Source organism: Tamandua tetradactyla, chromosome 5 (assembly GCF_023851605.1).
Source record: "Tamandua tetradactyla isolate mTamTet1 chromosome 5, mTamTet1.pri, whole genome shotgun sequence".
Lineage (NCBI taxonomy): Eukaryota > Metazoa > Chordata > Mammalia > Pilosa > Myrmecophagidae > Tamandua > Tamandua tetradactyla.
This window is the reverse complement of record NC_135331.1, coordinates 136,870,545-136,892,347: the sequence shown is the minus strand read 5'-3', so window position 1 is coordinate 136,892,347 and position 21,803 is coordinate 136,870,545. Positions and strand designations below refer to the sequence as shown.

The 21,803-nt window shown below is 36.3% G+C and overlaps 1 protein-coding gene and 1 pseudogene across 8 annotated transcripts in view; both read right to left on the bottom strand.

The window, feature by feature from the left end:
• BCKDHB (branched chain keto acid dehydrogenase E1 subunit beta) overlaps nt 1-21,803 on the bottom strand; it is a 406,736-nt gene that overhangs the window by 126,367 nt on the left and 258,566 nt on the right. The window lies entirely within an intron of this gene.
• Nucleotides 14,428-18,831, bottom strand: LOC143682769 (carboxy-terminal domain RNA polymerase II polypeptide A small phosphatase 2 pseudogene; annotated as a pseudogene).

Sequence of the window (21,803 nt, the reverse complement as noted above, 5' to 3'; positions counted from 1 at the left end):
GAATGTGCCAGCTGTTGACACAGCACCAACGGATGACGTGTAGACAAAGGCCAAAGCCCAAGCAAGATGAGACACACAGGAGAGGCCAAGGAGGATCAGGGGCCCATGGACTGAATGGGCACCTTCCCTCTCCCAATGCCTCCCTCTATACCATGACTCCTTCTGGAGTGTGTGTATGGGGGGGGGGGGGGTGGTGAGGAAGGAAGAGGGAGGACTCTAAGAGGGGAAAACAGCCTAAAGAACAACTATGAATACTGCACTGGATACATCATATCTTAAATTTGACTGAAATCTTACCCCAAATGCTAAAGAGATGTTAACTGGAGGAAGCAATACTATATTGTTTTCTCACTATCAGCAGAAAATAAGAAATTTTAGAACTAAACTGAGTTCTAGAGAAATAAAATCACATTTTTGAACATACACAAAATATAAGCTTTATATTGCATAGCAATTAATAATTTTCATAGGTTAGAGAATCACGAATTATTACACCATAGAGATTATCCTAAGTAGTATTCCCACATATTAGTCTAAAAATGTCTTCCCTTCTCTCCTTTACTTTAAACGAGAAAATGTTTGCCTTTATTTTTGATTCACTGAAATTCCAGAGAGTAGAAGAGAAGGGCCACTGACATAAAAGAGCTGCTCATTCTTCATGGTGTTCTTCTAACCCACACCAGAAGTCAATACTTCGTCCAGTAGAATGGAGAACCACACCAGGAAATAATCGCTTGCACAGTATTGGAAATTCCATTAGGCTCAACTACACACTGTAATTGCTAGTAAAAATGAAAAGCATCACAACTTAAAATGCTCTCCTTCACTCTTTTACCAAGTCTCTAAAAAGATGACCAGATGTAGTGTTGGGCAGAGAAAGGAGGGAAGCTCAAAAATGTACAAATGAATGTGGTCTCGTCTCTGGCTTTGTTTACATTTTGCTTCCTGAGCTTTTAGGAGGAAATTTTTTTTTGAGGGGAGGGGCAGGGAAAGCATTTGTTGGTATCCATTATTACTAGTCAATATCAAAAGTTGACAGATTAGTAAATGAAACAGAGCTTATGTATATATAAGTAGACTCTTTTTTTTTTGTATGCTGTATGGCAGGGGTCACATTTCATTCTTTTTCCATGTGAGTATCCTATTATTGCAGCACCATTTGTTGAATTTTTGTTTGATTTCTCTCTCTTTGTTTACTTATTTGGTTTTTTTGGGGGGGAAGTGCATGGGCCAGGAATCGAACTCAGGTCTCCCACATGGTAGGTGAGAATTTTACTACTGAACTACCCTTGCACCCCTATACAAGCAGACTCCTAAACATACATTTCCAATTTTCATTACACTAAGCCTACAAAGTTTTTAAACTGTTTTATTTCTATTTTTTAAATTACACAATTATTCAATCTAATCCTTAAACCAATTGGCCCCTTCTATCTTCCTATCTTTATCCACTGCCACCTTACTCAACACATTTGAAACCTCTAGTCATTGAGCCTGATTACTACCTGAAAGCACCATGTTCCTTCATAATTCTCTGCCTTTGCTTAGGCTGGTTCCTTTGACTAAGATGTCTTCTCCTGCTCCACTTCTTTACATGTTTAAGTCTTAATTCATGCTTCAGGACTCAATCAGCTCAACTCATATAGAAAACCTTTTTTGAATTTTCCTGCAGAAAAGCAACTTATCTCCCTCAAGGCCATTAACTGTTCTACTTGTGTTCCCATGGCAATCTATTCATAAATATTTTCATGGCATTATCAGAAAACGCTGAAATGTTGGGTTGTTTATATGTCTCTCTCCGACTAAGTCTGAGCACCTTTAAATTCCCACTCTCTAATTTAGTTGACTGAAATAAAGTAATAGCTAACACACAGAACTTACTTGGGCAAGCACCATTCTAAGTACACTGCATATATTAAAATTCGGTTCACTATCAAATAATCACAATCTTATAGGGATACTATTATTATCTCCATTTTACTAATGAGGAAACTGATGCACAAAGAGTTAGAATGGCAGAACCAAGATTCAAATCCAGGCAGTCTGGGTCCAGAGCAGACGTTCAATAAAAATTTCTTGGCTTGAACCCAAATTAGAAAACATGATTCAAAGATCCAAAGTTTCTTTCTTTCAGATACTGCCTCTGGTCAGCATATTAAAACCAATATTCCATGAGAATCCAATTTAAGAAGAAATACTGTATCTTTTGTTTAAATAATCTGTCTGTTGTGTTACAGACACTTTTCTTCAGTTACCATACTCCTTCACTTTTTCCAAGATATCATTATTCTCTTGAGCCAAAAGTCATTATAATATAATATAATGACTTTTGTCAGCTTCCATGGCTAGCTTTTTGGTAGAGTAGAAACTAATTCTTTCCATGAACATTATCTGTTACTATTATAGTAGATACAAACACACAAAAAGTATAAACCACACAGATAAAATGCCTGTTACCCATTTTTCCCTCAGAACAAAGACAATTCTGTTCTCTATTTAGATCATAACAAAAGGATTTATGCTTAATTCTTTTAATGGTGATTTTAACTGAGCTAATTTTTTTTTTTTTTGGTAATTATATTTGAGCTCTTCAAGATTTGATTTATGAGCAACCCCTTTTAGAATTTCTATGGTATATTACCTCAAAAGAAAACTTAATTTTCTAACATTTTTTTGAAACTCATTGCCTAGTTATTAATTCTACTACACCACATACCTCAGCCATGCTATTTTATGATTCACGACACACTTAGGCATACACAAGATATCTCAAAGACCATGTCCTTTCCTTTCCACACCTCTTCAACTTCCACCCTCACTTTCATCTGTTATCAAATATCTCAGTGTTCTCCACATATCAATACTTAACATGTACTTCCCAATTACTTTTCCCAACATAAAAACCCAATAGCTTCTGCTATTCAGACCCAGATTCTAAGACAAAGCTTCAGGAGATAGTATATTTTCTCTTAGGCACTTTGCTTGTATTTAACACTTATAACTTTTCATTGCCATAGTTTATTGCAAGAAAAAGAAGAATTGTTCAATCATATTTATACAAATTATTAAAACAGCCAAACATAAACACAGCTTTCATAAATCTAGGTCTTTATACTTACAATAAAACATTTTTAAAATAAGATACTTGATTTTTTTCACTGATTCTTAGCCTTTGTCAATCAATGCTTAATTTAATCTGGTTTTATCCAGACATGAGTTTAAAATGTTCTTTCTATCCACCGTGAATCTTCTCATATCAGATATATACTGACTTAGCCTTCTATCACTTCATCAATGAGCAAGTCTGTCATGAACTACTGGGCTTCCACCCTCCTTACCCCTTCCACTGACTGGCATACTCTCACCCTTGGGCCAAACCCACTGATATTCCAGCCCTTGTGTTGGTACTTAAGAGTAAAACATAAGCTTTTGCCTGGGAATGAGCTCGCTCTATATCATTCTTCTAATATTCCTACTCCTAATTGGGTCTCATTGCTAGGTCCTAATTCCTTTTGCTTAGTCTCCATTAGCTAAATTGATCCTGTTGTCCAGTCTTTTAGCAAGTAGATCTAGCTACATTGCCCAGTTAGTCTGTGGCTGGGATTTATCTCTAGTGCCTCAGTGCTCTATATTTGAGGTTTTTTTTTCTCTCAACCCCTGATCAAGAGATAGAACCCTAGGCCTGATCAAGAGACGCCTCAATATTCATCATCTTCCAAACCATTCTTTCTACTCTGACCTCTATCTAAACACTTAGATTACAGATCTGCTTTTAGCCTGATTGATATGAGTCTCCACACATCCACCCAAATGTCACATTTTATCTCTTCTCTTCCATTTAGCCTGACATTCTATTGCCAGTGGATTCTCTTCAGACAGCACACATTTTCTTCAAGTTTACCACTCCTATGTCCTATATATATCATCCAGCCTAGTTACCAATCAGCAGTACACTCCTTCTCCACAATCCTTGCTTACAGAATAAATAATTGTGTTCTGTAGCCCCTGGGAAATAAAGATTAGGAGGACTAAATGATATATTGTCCAAACTAAAATACTTTTCAGAGAGATGGGGTATTAATACTTGTTCTAGACAACAACTGTACTTGGCAAACTGGGATAGGTAGTCATCCTACCAAGAACTGAACCACTAGTGAGCACCTGACCAAAACAAAACAAACAAACAAAAACTAATCTATGGGCTGGCCAGTAAACTATGATCAGGTAGGGTGATTTTAAAAGATGATTAGGAAACCTAGAGGGGCCAGCCTCTCCAGAACATCAAACAGTTTCATCTCCCTATCCCATATTATCAACAGCCCTTCCCAACATGAAAAATTTAGAGTGGGCATAGTACAAATACCCCTAAAGACTGGGAGAAAGATCAAAGGAGAAGGTGGAGTTATAACAGAGAAGATAGGATTTAAGAAATGAGTGTGAATCATTATACTGAGATTTCTTTTAGTCTTCAATGTCTTAGAGCAACTAGAAGGAAAAACCTAAAATTGTGGAATCCATACCAAACTCTGAAATCTGTTCTATAATTGTTGTAATGTACTTCGAAATTTACTGCCTTTTTGTATTATGTTATTTTTTCACAATAATAAATAAATAAAAAGAAAACGCAAGCATGCTATAGTAATATTAGATAAAATAGATTTTAAATGTTATAAGAGATAAGATTTTCATGCTAATTGTAAAAACTTTTGTATCTTTCTATGTTCCTGAAATCAAAAACTTGACAAACTTTAGTAATATAGGTTAATACTATAGCAAAGTTGATATTTTAAATAACATTCTACTTGATATTTTGAGAATGTACACACAGTTTTGATAGCTAATCAAATGGTAATTAAGTTAGGGTTTATTGTTTAGAATTCAAGAAACTCAAATGTCTGTAACTCTAAATTTTTTTCTGGTTTACACCTTAATTTCATATTGATTTACGAAACTTGTAGAAACATAGGCTTTACAATCATTATATTATATTTAATATGCCTTTGGGATAAGCTAGTCAAGTTGTCTGTTTTTGGTAGTTAAGATTTTCTTTTTTTTTTTTCCTCATAGGCAGGCACCAGGAATCGAACGCGGGTCTCTGGCACGGTAGGCAAGAACTCTGCCTGCTGAGCCATGTGGCTCGCCATGTGGCTAAGATTTTCATATATTAATTGTAAAAACATTTTTATCTCTATATTTTTCTGAAATCAAAAACATGAAACTGTTCAGTAACGTGGGGCATAGTTACCATAGCATTTGTAGTAACTTTCTACTTGATATTTTGAGAACTTTCATTATTTTAAAAGCTAATCTAATGGAATTTATGTTAGCAATTAATACTTAGAATTAAGAAACTCTGATATATGTATTTATATATATATAGGATGATATTAGACCCAAGATTTGCTTTTACAGTAATAATTTTTAATTTCAATGGACTAAACTCACTAATTAAAAGATACAAATGACAGATGGATTAACTAATCTGATCCATCTATATGCTGTTCACAAGAGATTTATCTTAGACACAGGATGCAAACAGATTGAAAGGGAAAAGATGGAAATAGATGTTCTATGTAAGGTGTAACCAAAACAAAGTTACACAAATAGCTATAGTAATATTAGATAAAATAGATTTTAAATGTTGTTGTCATAAAAGATAAGGTTTCCATGTTATTTGTAAAACATTTGTATTTTTATATTTTCTTAAAGTCAAAAACCTGAAAATATTCAATAACATGGGTCATTACTATTGCAAAGTTGATGTTTCTAATAACTCTCTACTTGGCATTTTAAGAATATATAATTTTGAAAAAGTTAACTAAATGTTATTTAAGTTAGTGTTTAATATTTCAAATTTAAGAAATGCTGATATTTGTATCTGTAGATTTTTTCCTTGTTTGCCTTAATTTTAAATTGGCTTATGCAACTTACTATACAAACACAGACTTTACAATGATTCTATTTTGTTTGGAATGCCAAAAAATAAAATGTACAATAAAGAAAAAAAAAAGATGATTAGGCCAAATATGTTCACACTTCGGAATTTAAAATAAGACTCATCATAAATTCCAACTGGTAGTAGGTACTACAGTTTTAAGGTTGTATTAGACCTGAAGAAGCCAGTGTGATCAAGAAAATGATCAGTGGGAAAAGGAGAATCAAATGAATGCTCAGCAATAATCAAAACTAGCCTGATAAAGAACCCTGAGACCTGAGTGTATTGCTAGCTCCTATTGCTGGACTTCCCCCTAAGATTCTCATTTTATCCACATACTACTATCCTAACTTTCCTGAGCTAACTCACATGGATTTCAGTTCTTAATACCAAACTCACTTGACTAGAATGCAGTCTCCAAAAGAACTTTCACCATTCCTGCTTCATATTTCTTATATGCCCAGTCTAATCTAATAGGATCATCATCCACATACTAGCCTTTACCTAAGTCTTCTGTTCTCTTCACTTCATTTCACTCAGTCATGAAGTTTGTGACCTGCGTCAGATGGCTATGAAGCCACACTCTCCTCCCCACTCTCAATGATGCTACAGTCCCTCATTACCTGTTGTTCTTTTTAGGAGTCTCTCCCTCCTCCAAATTGCCTGCTATTATTAATCCATCCAACCTCTATATTGCTCAGTAGTCAACGATAAATATCAGTGTTAAAGACCAATAATAACAAAAAAAGAAAATTAAATAGGAAAGAAAAAGATTCTATGGTCACAGCAATTAAATCTCTAAGGCATCTAGGAATAAATCTAACTAAACATGAGCAAGTTTATGGGAAATATACAGAGGATTATTGAAGAATACAGCAAAGCTTGAATAAATGGGAACATATAATATATTCATAGAAAGTAAGAATCAATATTGCCAAAAATGTCACATTCCCAAATTACCTATATTAAATGCAATTTCCATCAAATTTCTATCAAGGGTGTGGGGTGTGTGTGCATGTGTGTGTGTGTTTAACTGGAGAAGTTAGTCTTTGACTTACTATAGAAGATTCAAGAAACAAAAATATCCAAGAAAAGCTATGAAAAAGAGCAAGTTGGGGAGATTTGCCCTACCAAATACCTAGATTTATTTTTATAAAGCTAACTGTTAAGACAGTGGGGTACTGGTGGGATCTACAAAGATGCAAAGAAACACAATAGAGAACCCATAAATAAACACATGTGTACATGAAAACTAGATGTAAACAGAAGAGACAACAGAAATCCACGGAAAAGGAAAGGGTGGTCAATAAAATGGTACAGAGTCAAAAATAAAATGGTGTTCCTACCTCAAACCACACTAAAAAATCAGGTGTGATTAAAAATTATTGAAAAACTTAAATTTGAGAGATAAGACTTTAAAACTGTTCAAAGAAATATAAGGGAATATCTTTATAACTTTGTGATAAGGAAGAATTTAAATGAGAAAGAAGCACAAATCATAATAACCCAAAAGGTGAATAAATCTGACTACAACAAAATTTAAAACTTCTGTCTTCTGTTCATCAAAAGATACCATTAAAAGAGCTAAATGCTACAGATTAAGGAAGGATATTTGAAATACATATTATCTCATAAAGATCCTTTATCCAGAAAATATAAAGAACAACCACACATCAGTAAGAAATGTTTATTTTCCCCCAATAGAAAAATGGGAGGCAATTAACAAAAGAAGAACCAGAATAGCCAATATACATACAAAAAGATGCTCATCCTTACTAACAATCATGGAAATGCAGATTTTAAAAACAGTAGGCTGTCATTTCACATAAATTCATCAGAACAAGACATCATCATATCTTGTAAATGGTATAACAATATTCGCAAACTATTTGCAAATAGAGATAAACTAAGACTTAGAAATTTTCTGTGCTAGTTTGAAAGTGTTGTTTACCTACCCCAGAAAAGCCATGTCCCTTAATCCTGATTCAATATTGCAGGATGGAAACCCTTTGATGAGATTATCCCCATGAAGATGTGGTGCCCATTGTGGGTGTGACCTTTTGATGGATTATCTCCAGGAAAGTGTGGCATGCACCATTGTGAGTGTGGTCTTTTGGTTACGTGGAGATATGACTCCACCCATTGAGGGTGGGTCTTGATTAGTCTACTGGAGTCCTTTAAAAGCAGAACCATTTAGTGAAATCTCAGAGCTTCAGAGCTGACAGTGATGTTTGAAGATGCTCGGAGTGCCAACTGAGAGAGCAGATGCCTAGACATGGGGAGAGTCCAGCAGACGCTGCCATGTGCCTTTCCATGAGATGCTAACCAAGCCCATGGACGAAGCTTAGAGAGGAAACCACTGACATCAGAAGCTGGAAGCAACGGAACAGGGAACAGAGACCAGCAGATGCTAGCCACATGCCTTCCCTGCTGACAGAAGTGTTCCAGATGACATCAGTCTTTATTGAGTGAAGGTAACCTCTTCTCAGTGCCTTAATTTGGATATTTCACAACCTTAGAACTGTAAACTTGTAATGTGTTAAGTTCACTTTCTAAAAACTATTTCATTTCTGATATATTGCTTTTCAGCAACATTAGCAAATTAATACATTTCCCTTCCAGGTATTTACCAGAGAGAAATATTACACTTGTGTATGAGGAGACATACAAAAATACTCCCTGAAGCATCATGTGTAATTGAGAAAACTGGATAAAACCTAAATGTCCATTAATAAGAGAATGAATAAATAAATTGTATAAAGTGTGAGATATTCATGCAATGGAACACTAGCAGTTAGGAATAAAAACTAATATATGTATATGTAAATTATCAAAATTTTGTTCTTTCTGGACCATTCTCATCACGTTCTTATTTATCCTACTAATTCAAAATTTTTTTTAAAAAATCCTATTTCTACCACCACATACAATCTTCCTTCACTTCCTTTTGCTACAAAGCACCTTGAGAGAGTATTCTAATTAGCAGTTTCCAATTCCTTTCCTTTCATTTTCTTTTCAACATAGGCAGAGACATTCTACCAAATTTCTTCTCATTAAATTCACCAATGACCTCTATGTCGTTACATCAGATGTTCAGTTCTAAGTATTCATCTGACAGGCTCTATGAGCAATATCTGGCATAGCTGACCACACCCTACTCCTTGACACTGTCTGCATTTGACTTCCAGGTCACATTCTCTTCAATTTCCTCCTACCTCAACACTCACTCCTTGGTGATCTTATTCAGTCTCATGGATTATACCATTCATATGTTAACAACTCTGAAATTTATGTTCCCAGTTCAGATTTTGCTCCTAGACTCTTCATCACCTAAGACAGACAATGGCTTTTTCACTTACTACACAGTTACCACAGAGTGGCACTCTGAGATACACTCTACCTCTATATACTGACATCAATATCTAGGACTATATATTCATCACAAGAGAGTAAATTTTTCCTCTCAATGGTGGCAAACAATCAACTGCTTTTTTTTCTGAATAATTTAAAGATAACCTCCATGACAAGCACTTCTTACTTTAAAAAAAATATTTTTCCTTGCTTTCCCTCAACCCATTCCTCCTTCTATTTCACTCTTTCCTGTTCTGATATCAGTCTATTGCAGGTGATGGAGATGACCTAAACATTTTCTCCTGAAGAAAACAACAAAAAACATCATATTCTAAGACCATGGGTTTTGCTATTATCTTGATTTTCAACTTTTCTGATCTGGACTAGGAAGACTGCACAGTTACTAAGCACATGGGTTATGAAGTCAGAAAGCCCTGTATTCAAGTCCTGACTATGGCAGCTTACTGGCTTATGTGAACATGGGCAAGTTAAATAACCATTCTGAGATCCAGTTTATTTACCTATAACATGAGAACAGACAATAATAGTACATACCCCACAGGATTATTGTTAAGTGTAAATATTCTAATACATATAAGGTACTGAAAAAGTGCCTGACACACAAAACAAACACTAAGGGATCATTAACAATTATCATTAATTTTGATGCATGATTTTTCATAAACTTAATGTTATCAATAACTACATAGTTATGATAGGCATTCATTTCTGCAACTTCTGGGACCGATGAGCATGAGTTTCCCTAGAAGTTATCTACATGCATAAACTTTTCTAGGTAGTAAGGTATGCAATAAGAATAAATTAATAAAACAGAATCTCTTGAAATGAGACCAAATAAAGTCTCAGTGGCTGAGAGATTTCAGAGTCAAGAGGTTATCCTAGAGGTTAATATAACCATTATATAGATACCCCTTTTTAGTTTATGGTATACTGGAATGGCAAGAGGAAAGTACCTGGAACTGCTGAATTGTGTTCCAGTAGCCTTGATTTTTGAAGAAGACTATATAACTATATAGCTTTTACAATGTGACTGTGTGGTTGTGAAAATCTTATATCTATTGCTGTTTTTATCCAGGGTATGAACAGATGAGTAAAACAAAAATAAGGATAAATAAATAAATAGAGGAGATAAAGGCTAAAAACTGGGTAGATTGAAATACTGTGGGTCCAAGAGAGAGAAGGAAAGAGTATGGGATGAATGAGGTGTTCTGTTTTCCTTTTTATTTCTTTTTCTGGAGTGATGCAAATGTTCTTAAAATGATCATGGTGAAGAATACCCAACTATGTGATGATATCGTGAGCCACTGATTGTATAATATATTGTATGTGTGTAGATATCCTTCAATAAAAATATTTTTAAAAAGAGCCGGGGGAGGGGAATCAGAATCTCTTCTGTCCTAAGTTGTTACAATCACTGAATTGTGGGTTTAGAAAGAATTTTAAAGCTAGCTCAAATCAACTAAATACCTGAATATCCTCAGTGACATGTGGTTTCCAGCCTATTACTGTGCAATCTGGTTAGAAAAAGCTCATTATCTCCTAAAGCAGTTAGTCCATCCATGCAGAAAGCTCCCCTCTTATACAGAGCTTATTTGTCAAAATTATAAACAGCAGAGCTAAAATCCCCATCAATTATGGTTTTCAAATATTTGAAGACCACTTTCCATTATAAAACAATCTCAGTGAAATATCTACATCTTCCTCAAAAATATGACAAATCTCCCTTACTGTTCTGGTAGTTCTCTTTCTAACTCATTCCAATGAAGCTAAATACCTCCTAAAGTATATCTACATGAAAAAAATTTTAATTACTTTACTTGATGTCAAAAGTTGAACTTAGCATGTTTTTTTTCTGAAAAATATTACATATTTTTCAAGAAGTGATGTGGCATATTTCTCAGGGACTGGAGCCTAGTCATACTTAAAAAATTTTTTACTCCCTCCCTGTATTCTCTCCCTGTCTCTCATGTCTGTAACCTAGCTCATTGTCCCCCCTTCCCCCTCGTGTCGTAGACCGCCCATTTCCGTAGCTCACCATAAAAACACTAGCCTTCCTGTTATTCGTTCCTTGCCTCAACCCTCTTTTGCTGCCCTTACCTAGCAACTACCTTTTAGCTTGTGTAATTGGCTCCCCGAACCCTCCACCCTCTCCCCTACTCCTCCCCCTGTGCAACTGTATATAACCTAAGCTCCCTGGAGCCTCGGGGTCTTCTGCGCACTTGGGCTCCTTCAGTACTTATAGCTTATACCATGTAACAATAAAGAAGCTTTGTGCTGATCAACTGGCCTCCGGCTCAAGTCCTTTAGTCCCCTAGCTGAGACGGCTAGGCTCTGCTTACCTAGGTTTGTTCCCAGCGAGCTCGCCCACTAACTCACCCAGTGCTCCGGTCGAGCGGCCCGGCTGAAGCTATCAGCGGCAAAGTGATATGATAGCTATTACAAAATATGATGTGGAGAAATCTCTCAAGCTCTCTCTCTGTGTACACGGACTCACAGGCATTTTGTACATACAGATAAACAAGACCACAAAGAATAGTATTTAAGAGTATAGACTGTGGATTCACTGCCTAGGTTCAAGTCTTGGCTTAACACTTGCAGGAATGTGACTTGGGACAAACTATTTAACCTCTCTACGCTCAGTATTTTCATTGTGGCTACCTCGCTGATGTTGTAAGGAATATGGAGTTAATTTATGTAAAATGTTTGAAACAACCATACTGTGAGGGCTTTAACTTTTTTTAACATGTAAATAATAGAAAAAGTAGGAGTATAAGACCATAACACCCAAAGTTACATTAATAATAGATGAAATTTTCATTTTTTCAGCTAAAGTGAGAGGTATAATTTGAGTTCTATGTAAGTGAAAGCATAAGTATATTCTAAACATGAGAGCTAAAACAATGGCCTTTGATTTTACAGTTCAAATCAATTCAACATTGACTGACCACCTAAGTCTGTTACCTGCAAAAGTACAAAAATATATATTACAGCCCTTCTCTCAAATAGTCTTTGTTATAGCTGGGAATGTAAAGAAATTACTATAATACAGTGTAAAGCCTACTATAATTAGTTGTAAGAATAAAGTGCTTTGAGATCACAGCAATACAACATTAAAGTGAAAAGATAATTATTCACACTAATGTTTTATTAAAGAACAATAATATCTAAATGGCTAAAGAAGAATTGCTTTGAATCATATTTTGAATAAGCCAATATTAATAAATTAGTTTTACATTTGACATACAGACTCAAAGAGTTGTAACCAAGTCTTTCTACATGGAGCACAAGTTAGGTCCCCAGCTGAACAGCACAGCCTGATCTTACCAGAAACTTGGCCAATGATATCCCTGATTCTTCAGTTAAACAGAGACATTCTCATCTGAATGGCACGACCAACCAATAGTGATTCCTAATGCCTGTGGCTCACAAAAGCCTCAATTCCCAACACAACTTCACTGTTTCACAGTACAATCAAACTTGACTATTGTTCTTTTGCCATCAGATGCTACCTATATCTCAAAGAGACAATAACACTGTTCAAGGAGTAGGGTGTGACTCTAAGTTATGTAACTCATTACTCAAAAAACTAAAAGGAAAATTGGTAGGACCAATTTTATTTCACATAATTATTTCCCAAAGACCTACTAACAGTCATTGACCTTCAGACAGAATTAATGTAACAATCAAGTGAGAAGAAATATGCCTTAAAGATCAAAAACATAAGCTTTGATATCAGATAAACTTAGGTTCAAATTTCAGCTCAGATATTAATTAAAAAATAATCTCTTTTACTTTTGTAGGAGATACTATATCCTAGAAACTGGCTTTTATATTTTTAGTGATTTATTCTAAACTAGTTACTTAACATATCCAAGCATCTGTTTCTTCAAAAGTAAAATGGGATGATAATAGCAATTCTCTCTTAACGTGACAAAGATATAAGGAGCAAATGTAATATGCTTATTTAGCCAATGCTTGATACAAAAAGCACTGGCAATTGTTATTGTTGTTGCTATAGTCTAATCTGAAAACTAAAGAGCAATATAAATTTAAGACATCATTTACTCTTAAGTCACTAACCTATTCAAACCCTCCAGGGTGACATTACCAACATGGCAAAGTAAGACATCCCTCGGAAGAGTCTTTCCTCATAAACAACCTAATAAAAGGACACATCTCACTTGCTTAGAACTCTGGAGGACAATAAAGACTGGAGGACACGACAAATGCTGAATTGAAGAAAAAAAAAAAAAACACTACAAAAGGCAAGAGCTCTATAGTCTGGACCCACCAGTGAGGACCTGCCTACCTCATTAAGTGCTGTGCAGCTTAAGAGTCACACACAGCATGACCAGGGTACCTCTGCTGTGGATACAGCAGCAAAACCCCAATGCATATTCAGGCACAGGGATCTGAGTCTGCAGAGACCCAGGACAGAATGCAAGCAGCTGAATAGAATGTATATACAAAAAGACCACCAGGAAATAAAAGAGACCACAAGAGAACAGTTGGCAAGAGAACAGTTCAGGTCAGTCTCTGATTGCTGGATCACCTACATGAAAAAAGTGGACTTTTTAGATTTATCCAATCTGGCTCCCTGGAAGGATACCCTAATGGAATAGTAACTGGAAGCAGAAAAGCCTCACAGAAAAAAAACAGGGTGCGGGGAGGAATGGAGGATGAAATTGAACTGTTGTAAGGCAGGATGGGTCCCAGAATTGGCAAGTTTAATAAAAAGGGGTCACTGAGTAATGGAGGGAAATTAAATAAATCATAGGAGCTGGGAAGAAAATTTTGCTCAAAAACAAACAGAACAGATTAGCATTCCTGGAGAAAGAACAGAGGAAAGGAAACTCTTCCAGAGCTGAAAAAAAAAAACAAAATTGCACATAAAAGAGCAATCTTAAAAGTTGTACCACATATCTACAGCAAGAATCAGGAGAAAAAGACCTGAAAAAATCTGAACAGTTTAACTGGGGCTACTCCAAAGGGCCACTATAAATTGGATCAAGCATCAAAAGAGGGCCTTGGGAGACCCAGGTTCAATTCCTGGTCCATGACACCACCACCCCTACCTCCACCCCCCAACCCCCAAAAAAACAATGCAAACAAAATTCCCTATGATATACATATCACATATCTGCCTCTGTGTATGTGTATGTATAGATAAAGAAATATATACATGTAGGGAGACATAAAAAAGGGGGCCTTAACATATAGCTGATCTATAATAATACCCTAGGAGAGAGGGAGAAACTGCAACTTCAAAGTTAGCACATCACAATCATCAGATGCCTGGACATCAGCAAAAAATTACAAGTCATACTAAGAAAAAGAAAAATAATGACTCAATCAAGGGAACAAATTATAACTTTAGAAGAAACAAAGAAGTTGGAACAACCAAACAAAGAAGTTCAAACAAATTTCCAAATCAATTCAAGGAGATGAAAGCAAATATGGATGGAAATAAACTAAAGGCTATCAAGAAGACAGTGTGTGAGCAAAATGAAGAATCAGAAAGTTTAAAAAGAAACATAAGAAAAATTATGGGGATAATAGAGATTAAAAATACACAAGTGGCATAAAATAGCAGATTAGCACATGCAGAAGAATCAGCAAACTAGTAGACAGGATGATCAAAATCACACAGTTAGAAGAATAGATAGAGAAAGAATAGAAAAAACTGAGCAGTGTCTAAGGGACATGAATGACAGCATGAAATGTCCAAACATGTGTATCATCGGTGCCCCAAAAGGACAAGAGATGGAAAAATGGGCAGAAAGAATATTTGAGAAAATAATAGCTAAAACTTTCCCAACTTCTATGGTAGACATAAATATACATGTCCAAGAACAATGTACACTAAACAGAATAGGTCCTAACAGACCTAACTCTGAGACATACATTAATTAGAATGTCAAATGCCAAAGATGAAGAGAGAATTCTGAAAGCAGTAGGAGAAAATGATTCCTCATATATAAAGGATCTTTAATAAGCAAAAGTGCCAATTTCTCGTCAGAAACCATGGTGGTGAGAAGGTGGCGATATAGTATATTTAAGATACCAAAAAAGAAAACTGCCAGTAGTTTCTTTCTTTACTGGGATGGTCATTCTTTAGATGCAGGAAAGGCTAAGGACCACAGCTTCTGATTACTGAAGTAGATAACCCTGCTCCACTTAACATGTCAAGTTGGGATATGGTTCAGCAGCTCAGGATCTGCCATCTTGCTAAACCAAGATTGCATGAGCACTGCATTCTCTGGGTAGAAGATATAAGAGGCAGGCAAGCTGACCAGGATAAAGGTTTTTCCCAAATCCCTACCCAGGCAGCTGAGCTCCCTGACATAGCAGACCTAATGGAACACACAGGACTCCTAGAATAGGCAGACCCTGACACCCCACACTGGTCCAGCAGATTCATCATAGGTTCAGCATACATAGCCAGGCTGGCAGTGAAGAGGAAACATTCAAAGAGTTCCCCCAATCTTCTCAGGAACTCATCCACATATTGCCTCTTGCACACATATACCTGGTGAATGGTCCACTCAATCTCTACAGGCTCTATGAAGCCAGGATTATTGATTGGCTTAAAGGAGCCATGCACAAGGGTTTCTTCCATGTCATTGACCATGCAGATCCTTCCTTGACCTTCCTCTGTCACCTGTGAGAGCAGACAGGGCCTTGGGATATGATTAAACCAGTACTGGAGACACTGGAGCAGATCCAGCTTAGCAGTCAAATTGACTTCCTCCTTGTATGCAACAACCTAGGTGGAAGAGTTTGACCAGCCAACATGCTGGGTGGGAAAAAAGCAAAAACTAGCCTTGAAGATGTTTTGTCCATGATATTTCTTGGGAGAGGACTTGGAGCCCAGGCTTCGCATAGTGAGAATCTTCCCTGCACCTGGGTGATGATGGAGCTGTGTTCCATCTAACATCTTGTGGGCCCAGTTTGGCTGGGTAGGAGTATTGGTGGGTTTGCAGACTAGGCAGGACTTGGCTGGGCTGTGGGGCCTGGGTAGGGGCCTGCTTGACTTCAATTCTCAGCAGAAACTCTGACTCTCACAGCCGTTCACACACCTGCTTCTTCTTCCCTCCTGGTGCCAGGAAGGAGGGCAGGCAGAGGCTCCTCCAGGTGCCCCCAGCACCATCTCCCAATGGCAGCTCTGTTGTGCTTTTAAAATGTGCTTGCAACAAATTAAGAGTGTGTGCATATATATTACAGAGAGAATATAAATATGTGAGTGTGTGTATGTGTGTATATTAAGAGAAAAGCAATTCTTAGTGTTCAAGAATAAATTATTTGATGAAAGACTAGGCCTTTGAAAAAATACTGATAAATTCTAGAATAAAACACACTTACTAGAGAATCACGATTAGGTTACTAGTTGTAAGGAATGCCTACATTCTCTCTCTGTTGACAATTCAAAAGAACTAGTCAGGTACACGGGTGGTTCAGTGGTAGAATGCTCTCCTGCCGTGTGGGAGACCTGGGTTCGATTTCTGACCCATGCATCTCCCCTCAAAAAATAACTAGTCAATCACCATTATGATGTAAAATCACTGTGGTTGATACAAGGGTAAATCACCTTCATGTGTTAATAATGTAATAACCATCATAGGAAAAATATGCCTTTGAAATAAAGTTATATTTATGATTCTAGCTATATTTATTAATCTTTTGTTGTGTCCCAATATTTTAATGCTGCTGTGGATAAGCCCTTTGCTTGGTACTAGAAAATATGTTTTAACTTCCTAAGGCATCATGATCTATGTCATGAGTTGGCAAACCACAGTTTGAAATCTAGTCCCTCCCACTCATTTAAGTATGTCTTTGGCTGCTTTTGCTCTATATGGCAGAGTTGAGTAATCAAGAGGAGAGACTATATGGCACACAAAGCTGAAAGCATTTCCTATCTAGACCTTCAGAGAAAAAGTTGCCAGCTCGTATCTATCTGTCAATCCTAGCTATAAGGTTGATTACATGGTGTTCTAGTTTGCTAGCTGTCAGAATGCAATATACCAGGAACGGAATGGCTTTTAAAAGGGGGAATTTAGTGAGTTGCTAGTTTACAGTTCTAAAGCCAAGAAAATGTCCCAATTAAAGCAAGTCTATAGAAATGTTCAATCTAAGGCATCTAGGGAAAGATATGTTGGTTCAAGAAGGCCGATGAAGTTCAGGGTTTCTCTCTCAGCTGAGAAGGCACCTGATGAACACAGTCAGGGCTTCTCTCTCAGCTGGAAGGGCACACGGCGGACATGGCGTCATCTGCTAGCTTCTTCTCCTGACTTCCTGTTTCATGAAGCTCCCTGGGAGGTATTTTCCTTCTTTATCTCAAAAGGTCACTGGCTGGTAGACTCTGCTTCTCATGGCTATGTCATTCTGTGCTGCTCTCTCTGAATGTCCTTCATTCTCCAAAATGTTTCCTCTTTTACAAGACTCCAGAAACTTATCAAGACCTACCCAAATGGGTGGAGACATGCCGTCACTTAATCCAGCTTAACAACCACTCTTGACTAAATCACATCATCCAGGGAGATGATCTGATTACAGTTTCAAACATACAGTATTGAACAGGGAATGGGATTTTGATTAAAACACGGCTTTTCTAGGGGACATACATCCATTCAAACCAGCACACATGGCATTGCAGATTTTAATTTCATCTAATGGAAAATATCCTTCACTATTCTTTCTTGTCTATTTTTGGGAATTTATTCTTCTATACTAAATTTTCAAATATTTCTAGATAGTTTAAAAAAACTAAAAAGCTCCACTGATATTCAAAGTGGGATTATATTAAATTGTGTTTATGTGATACTGCCTTGCCATTGAAGAACACAGTTCAAATTTTGTTTTAAGGTCCTCCATAAGATTTTATTTTTTTTCTTCATATGTCTACAAGTTCTTTTTTGTAAAATATACCCCCAAAATATTCTAGTTTATTTGTTGCTGTTCTGAATAGATTTTTTAAATCATTTTCTATTTCTGACTAAGTATCATTTGTACAGCAAAAAGCCATTGACTTTTTTTTTTCAATACTTGACTGTGGATCAAGCATCCTTTCTTGATTCTCTTACTAATTTTAGCATTCTTTAGTCTTCTGGGTTTCACAACTATACTATCATGTTCTCTAACATACATAGTTATAACAACTTTGTATAAATTTCCAGTCTTTTTAAATTATTTAGAACCTCCAGAATAGTGTTGGTTAATAATAATTAGAGCAGGCTTCCTTACTTTGTTCATATCTGGCCACTGGTTACCTCTCCAACCTCATCTCCTACAACCCTTACTCACTCTAATATAACCTTACCATTCTTATTGCTGTTTCCCCAACAGGCAAACATGTTCCTGCCTCAGGCCCTTTGTACTTGTTATCAATACTACCTACTCTTTTCCCAGATATGTACATGGCTTCCTTCTTTACTTACTTAAAATATCTGCTAAAAGGCCACTATCTGAGAGCAGTTATTCCTAATCAACCATCTGGCATTAGCACCTTCCTCTACTTCACTATCCCTTTAAACTACTTCAGTTTTCTTCAGGCCCTTTGTACTTGTTATCAATACTACCTACTCTTTTCCCAGATATGTACATGGCTTCCTTCTTTACTTACTTAAAATATCTGCTAAAAGGCCACTATCTGAGAGCAGTTATTCCTAATCAACCATCTGGCATTAGCACCTTCCTCTACTTCACTATCCCTTTAAACTACTTCAGTTTTCTTCATAAAATTTATTGTGACATGAACTAAAAGGCGTATTAGTATATTTGTATATAGATTGCCTCCTCCAGTAGAATCTATGGACTAAGAGAGCAAGATGTTTTCTGTACTGTTCACTGCTATGTCCTCCATTCCTAGAATACCTGGTTCCTGGTCCTAAAAGGTGTTCAATGAATACAGGTTGAAGGAATTAGTTGAATGGGTGTATAATTTTACTGAGAATGCCCTTAGTATGCCCTAGTTTCACAAGATGTCTTCTACAGTGTTTTACTAAATTTGCCATTGAACTGTTGGACAGGTACCAAGTTTCTCTGACGCGTTCACAGGATCCCAAGCCCAGCTCTCTCTGGCAACTTCAAAGTCCTCACACTAGACCTCTCCACTGCCAATTTCTTTTACTTCCATCTTGCTGAAAGGAGAACAAAGTTCTAAAGATTTCTTAGAGCTCAGGTCGGCTCTTCTTCTGGCTATGGTCTTGTTTAAAGAGCAGTGGTAGCACTGAAAACTAACTATAGCAGGTATAAAGACCCCTTCACCACTCCAAGACCAGTTAAATAAGCAAAATCAACATAAAAACCCTATGTACGGGGCGGGCCACAGTGGCTCAGTAGACAAGGATGCTTGCCTGCCATGCCTGAGGACCTGGGTTCGATTCCCGGTGCCTGCTCATGTAAAAAAAAAAAAAACCCCTATGTATGCAAAGAGAATATAATTTCAGGACAAGTTCCCTAGCTTATTTCTCTGCTTGAAAATCCTGAAGCTCCTGTTTTAGGTGATTGAGGCTCAAGGACATAGATGTCAACTGCAGTATTTAGAATCTCCCCCTCTCCATCCTCCAGGAATGTGATTTCTCCCTACTATATGTAAAATAAAGTTTAATTTAGAAAAATTGTATAAGTTAATAAATATTCAAGAAAATGAATGAAAGTGCCACTATTTGCTTAAACATTTTTGAATTACGGAAAAAAATTCAATAACAGCTCAAAGATCACTGATCTATGAACACAAATCCTTGAGTTTCTAGGTTTTACTAATATATTTTCTAAGAAATCATAAAAAAAAATTAAAATGAACCATCATGTATTCTTACCTATAAATGGCAACCTTTTACTTATTTCTAATAGTATGACAGCTTTCTTATTCCATCAAGGCATTTTCCAGATTATCCTAGGGGACGTCTCTTTAAATTTATTCCTCTACTATTGAGCATTACATCTGGCTGAGGAAAAACGTCTTACATACTTTAAGCTATTTGGAAGGCTGTTGTTGCTTGCTCAGAAAGTACCCCAATGTCATTCCTAAGGGCCTAATTACCACTTATGGTGGTTGGAAAAAAGTGACCACTCTGTCATCCCAAATCCTAAAAGAGAATATTTCCAAACTCCTTACAGTGGGTTCTTTCTGTGTAGCACAGGAATAAAAAGCAAGGGAACTATAATGAATCACGGTTATCCTATTAGATAACCGTTCTACCATTAGTAACTTAATAACTTTCAAAACCTCACATCAAATAATCAAGACCACACTGTTACCTCAAGAACAGCAATTTTAGATCCATAACCACAGGATTCCCTTTAAGGAGTTTTATAGTTATTCAACTAAGAGCAAACTGCATTATTAATTTCATGATTCAACTCAGGTTACTGAAGTCTTACAGGGTACCCAAAAATAAGAACTGGAGTTTTAATAAATTAATAGAATTTTAGAGACAAACAGACTTCTGGTCTATAAAAGGTAAAATTAAATTTATGTAAACGAACCCAGATTCTTTTCCAAGGTGAGCATATATCACCCACACTATTTTTTTCTTCAATATAGCAGAATTATATTAAAATGTGAGGACCCCAAAAGATAAAATAATCTGATGCAATAAAAATTTTTTGTTAACTAGATCATTTTTGAGAGTCCACAGGAATCAACATTCTGAAAGGACTTTTATAGTTTAAGTAACTAAACAATTCTTTGGTGTCCCCTGAAGTTTTCTAATGTTATGATATAATCTGCATGGACAGCACTTATAAATAAGGACATTGCTTTTTCACAAAAGAGATTGAAAAGATTTATATAAATTGGACCAGATTTACAGCTTTTATTTAACACAGACAATCTGGGATACATATTTCATCCATTTGGGGTACTTTGTTTAATTTACTCTAGTACTCTGAAAAATCATTCTCTCTGTATTAACTAACATATCCAGATTAGGTTTTAATTCACTCAAGAACCTTTTATCAATTCTTTAATTGTGGCAAATGTTTTCTAAGACTAGGTATTAAAAAGAAAGTCTAAATTTTATAAAGTGAAAGAAAATAGAGAAAGGTGACTCACTTGCCAAAGGTCATCCAGTGACCAGTAGAAAAGCCAGGGCCAGAGATCCCTCTCCATGCCCCAGAGCTCTGTATACTAACCAGACCACGCAGGCTGCCTTACGGCCTGGAAACCTACAAAAGCCTACAAAAAAGGATAGTATGTTTAATCGTAGCAAAAGAAGGAAGGAGTATATCAGGTCATCCTCAGAAACGCTAATGACAGGCAGCTGCTACAGAAAAAAACTGACAGCTCCAGCTGGAAGCCTTTCTCAACCTTCTCCAAAACAAGTTAAGTGATCCAAGCAAATTCAACTTCTTACTGTATATTCTAGTGAATGACTTTGGGGAGACAATTGGTAAAATTAAGGAAGTGGAAATATTCTTGACTCACACCCTGCACTTACTTGTCAATAGACTCAATGTACCGTCCATCTATTCCTACAATCTTCATTTTGATTAG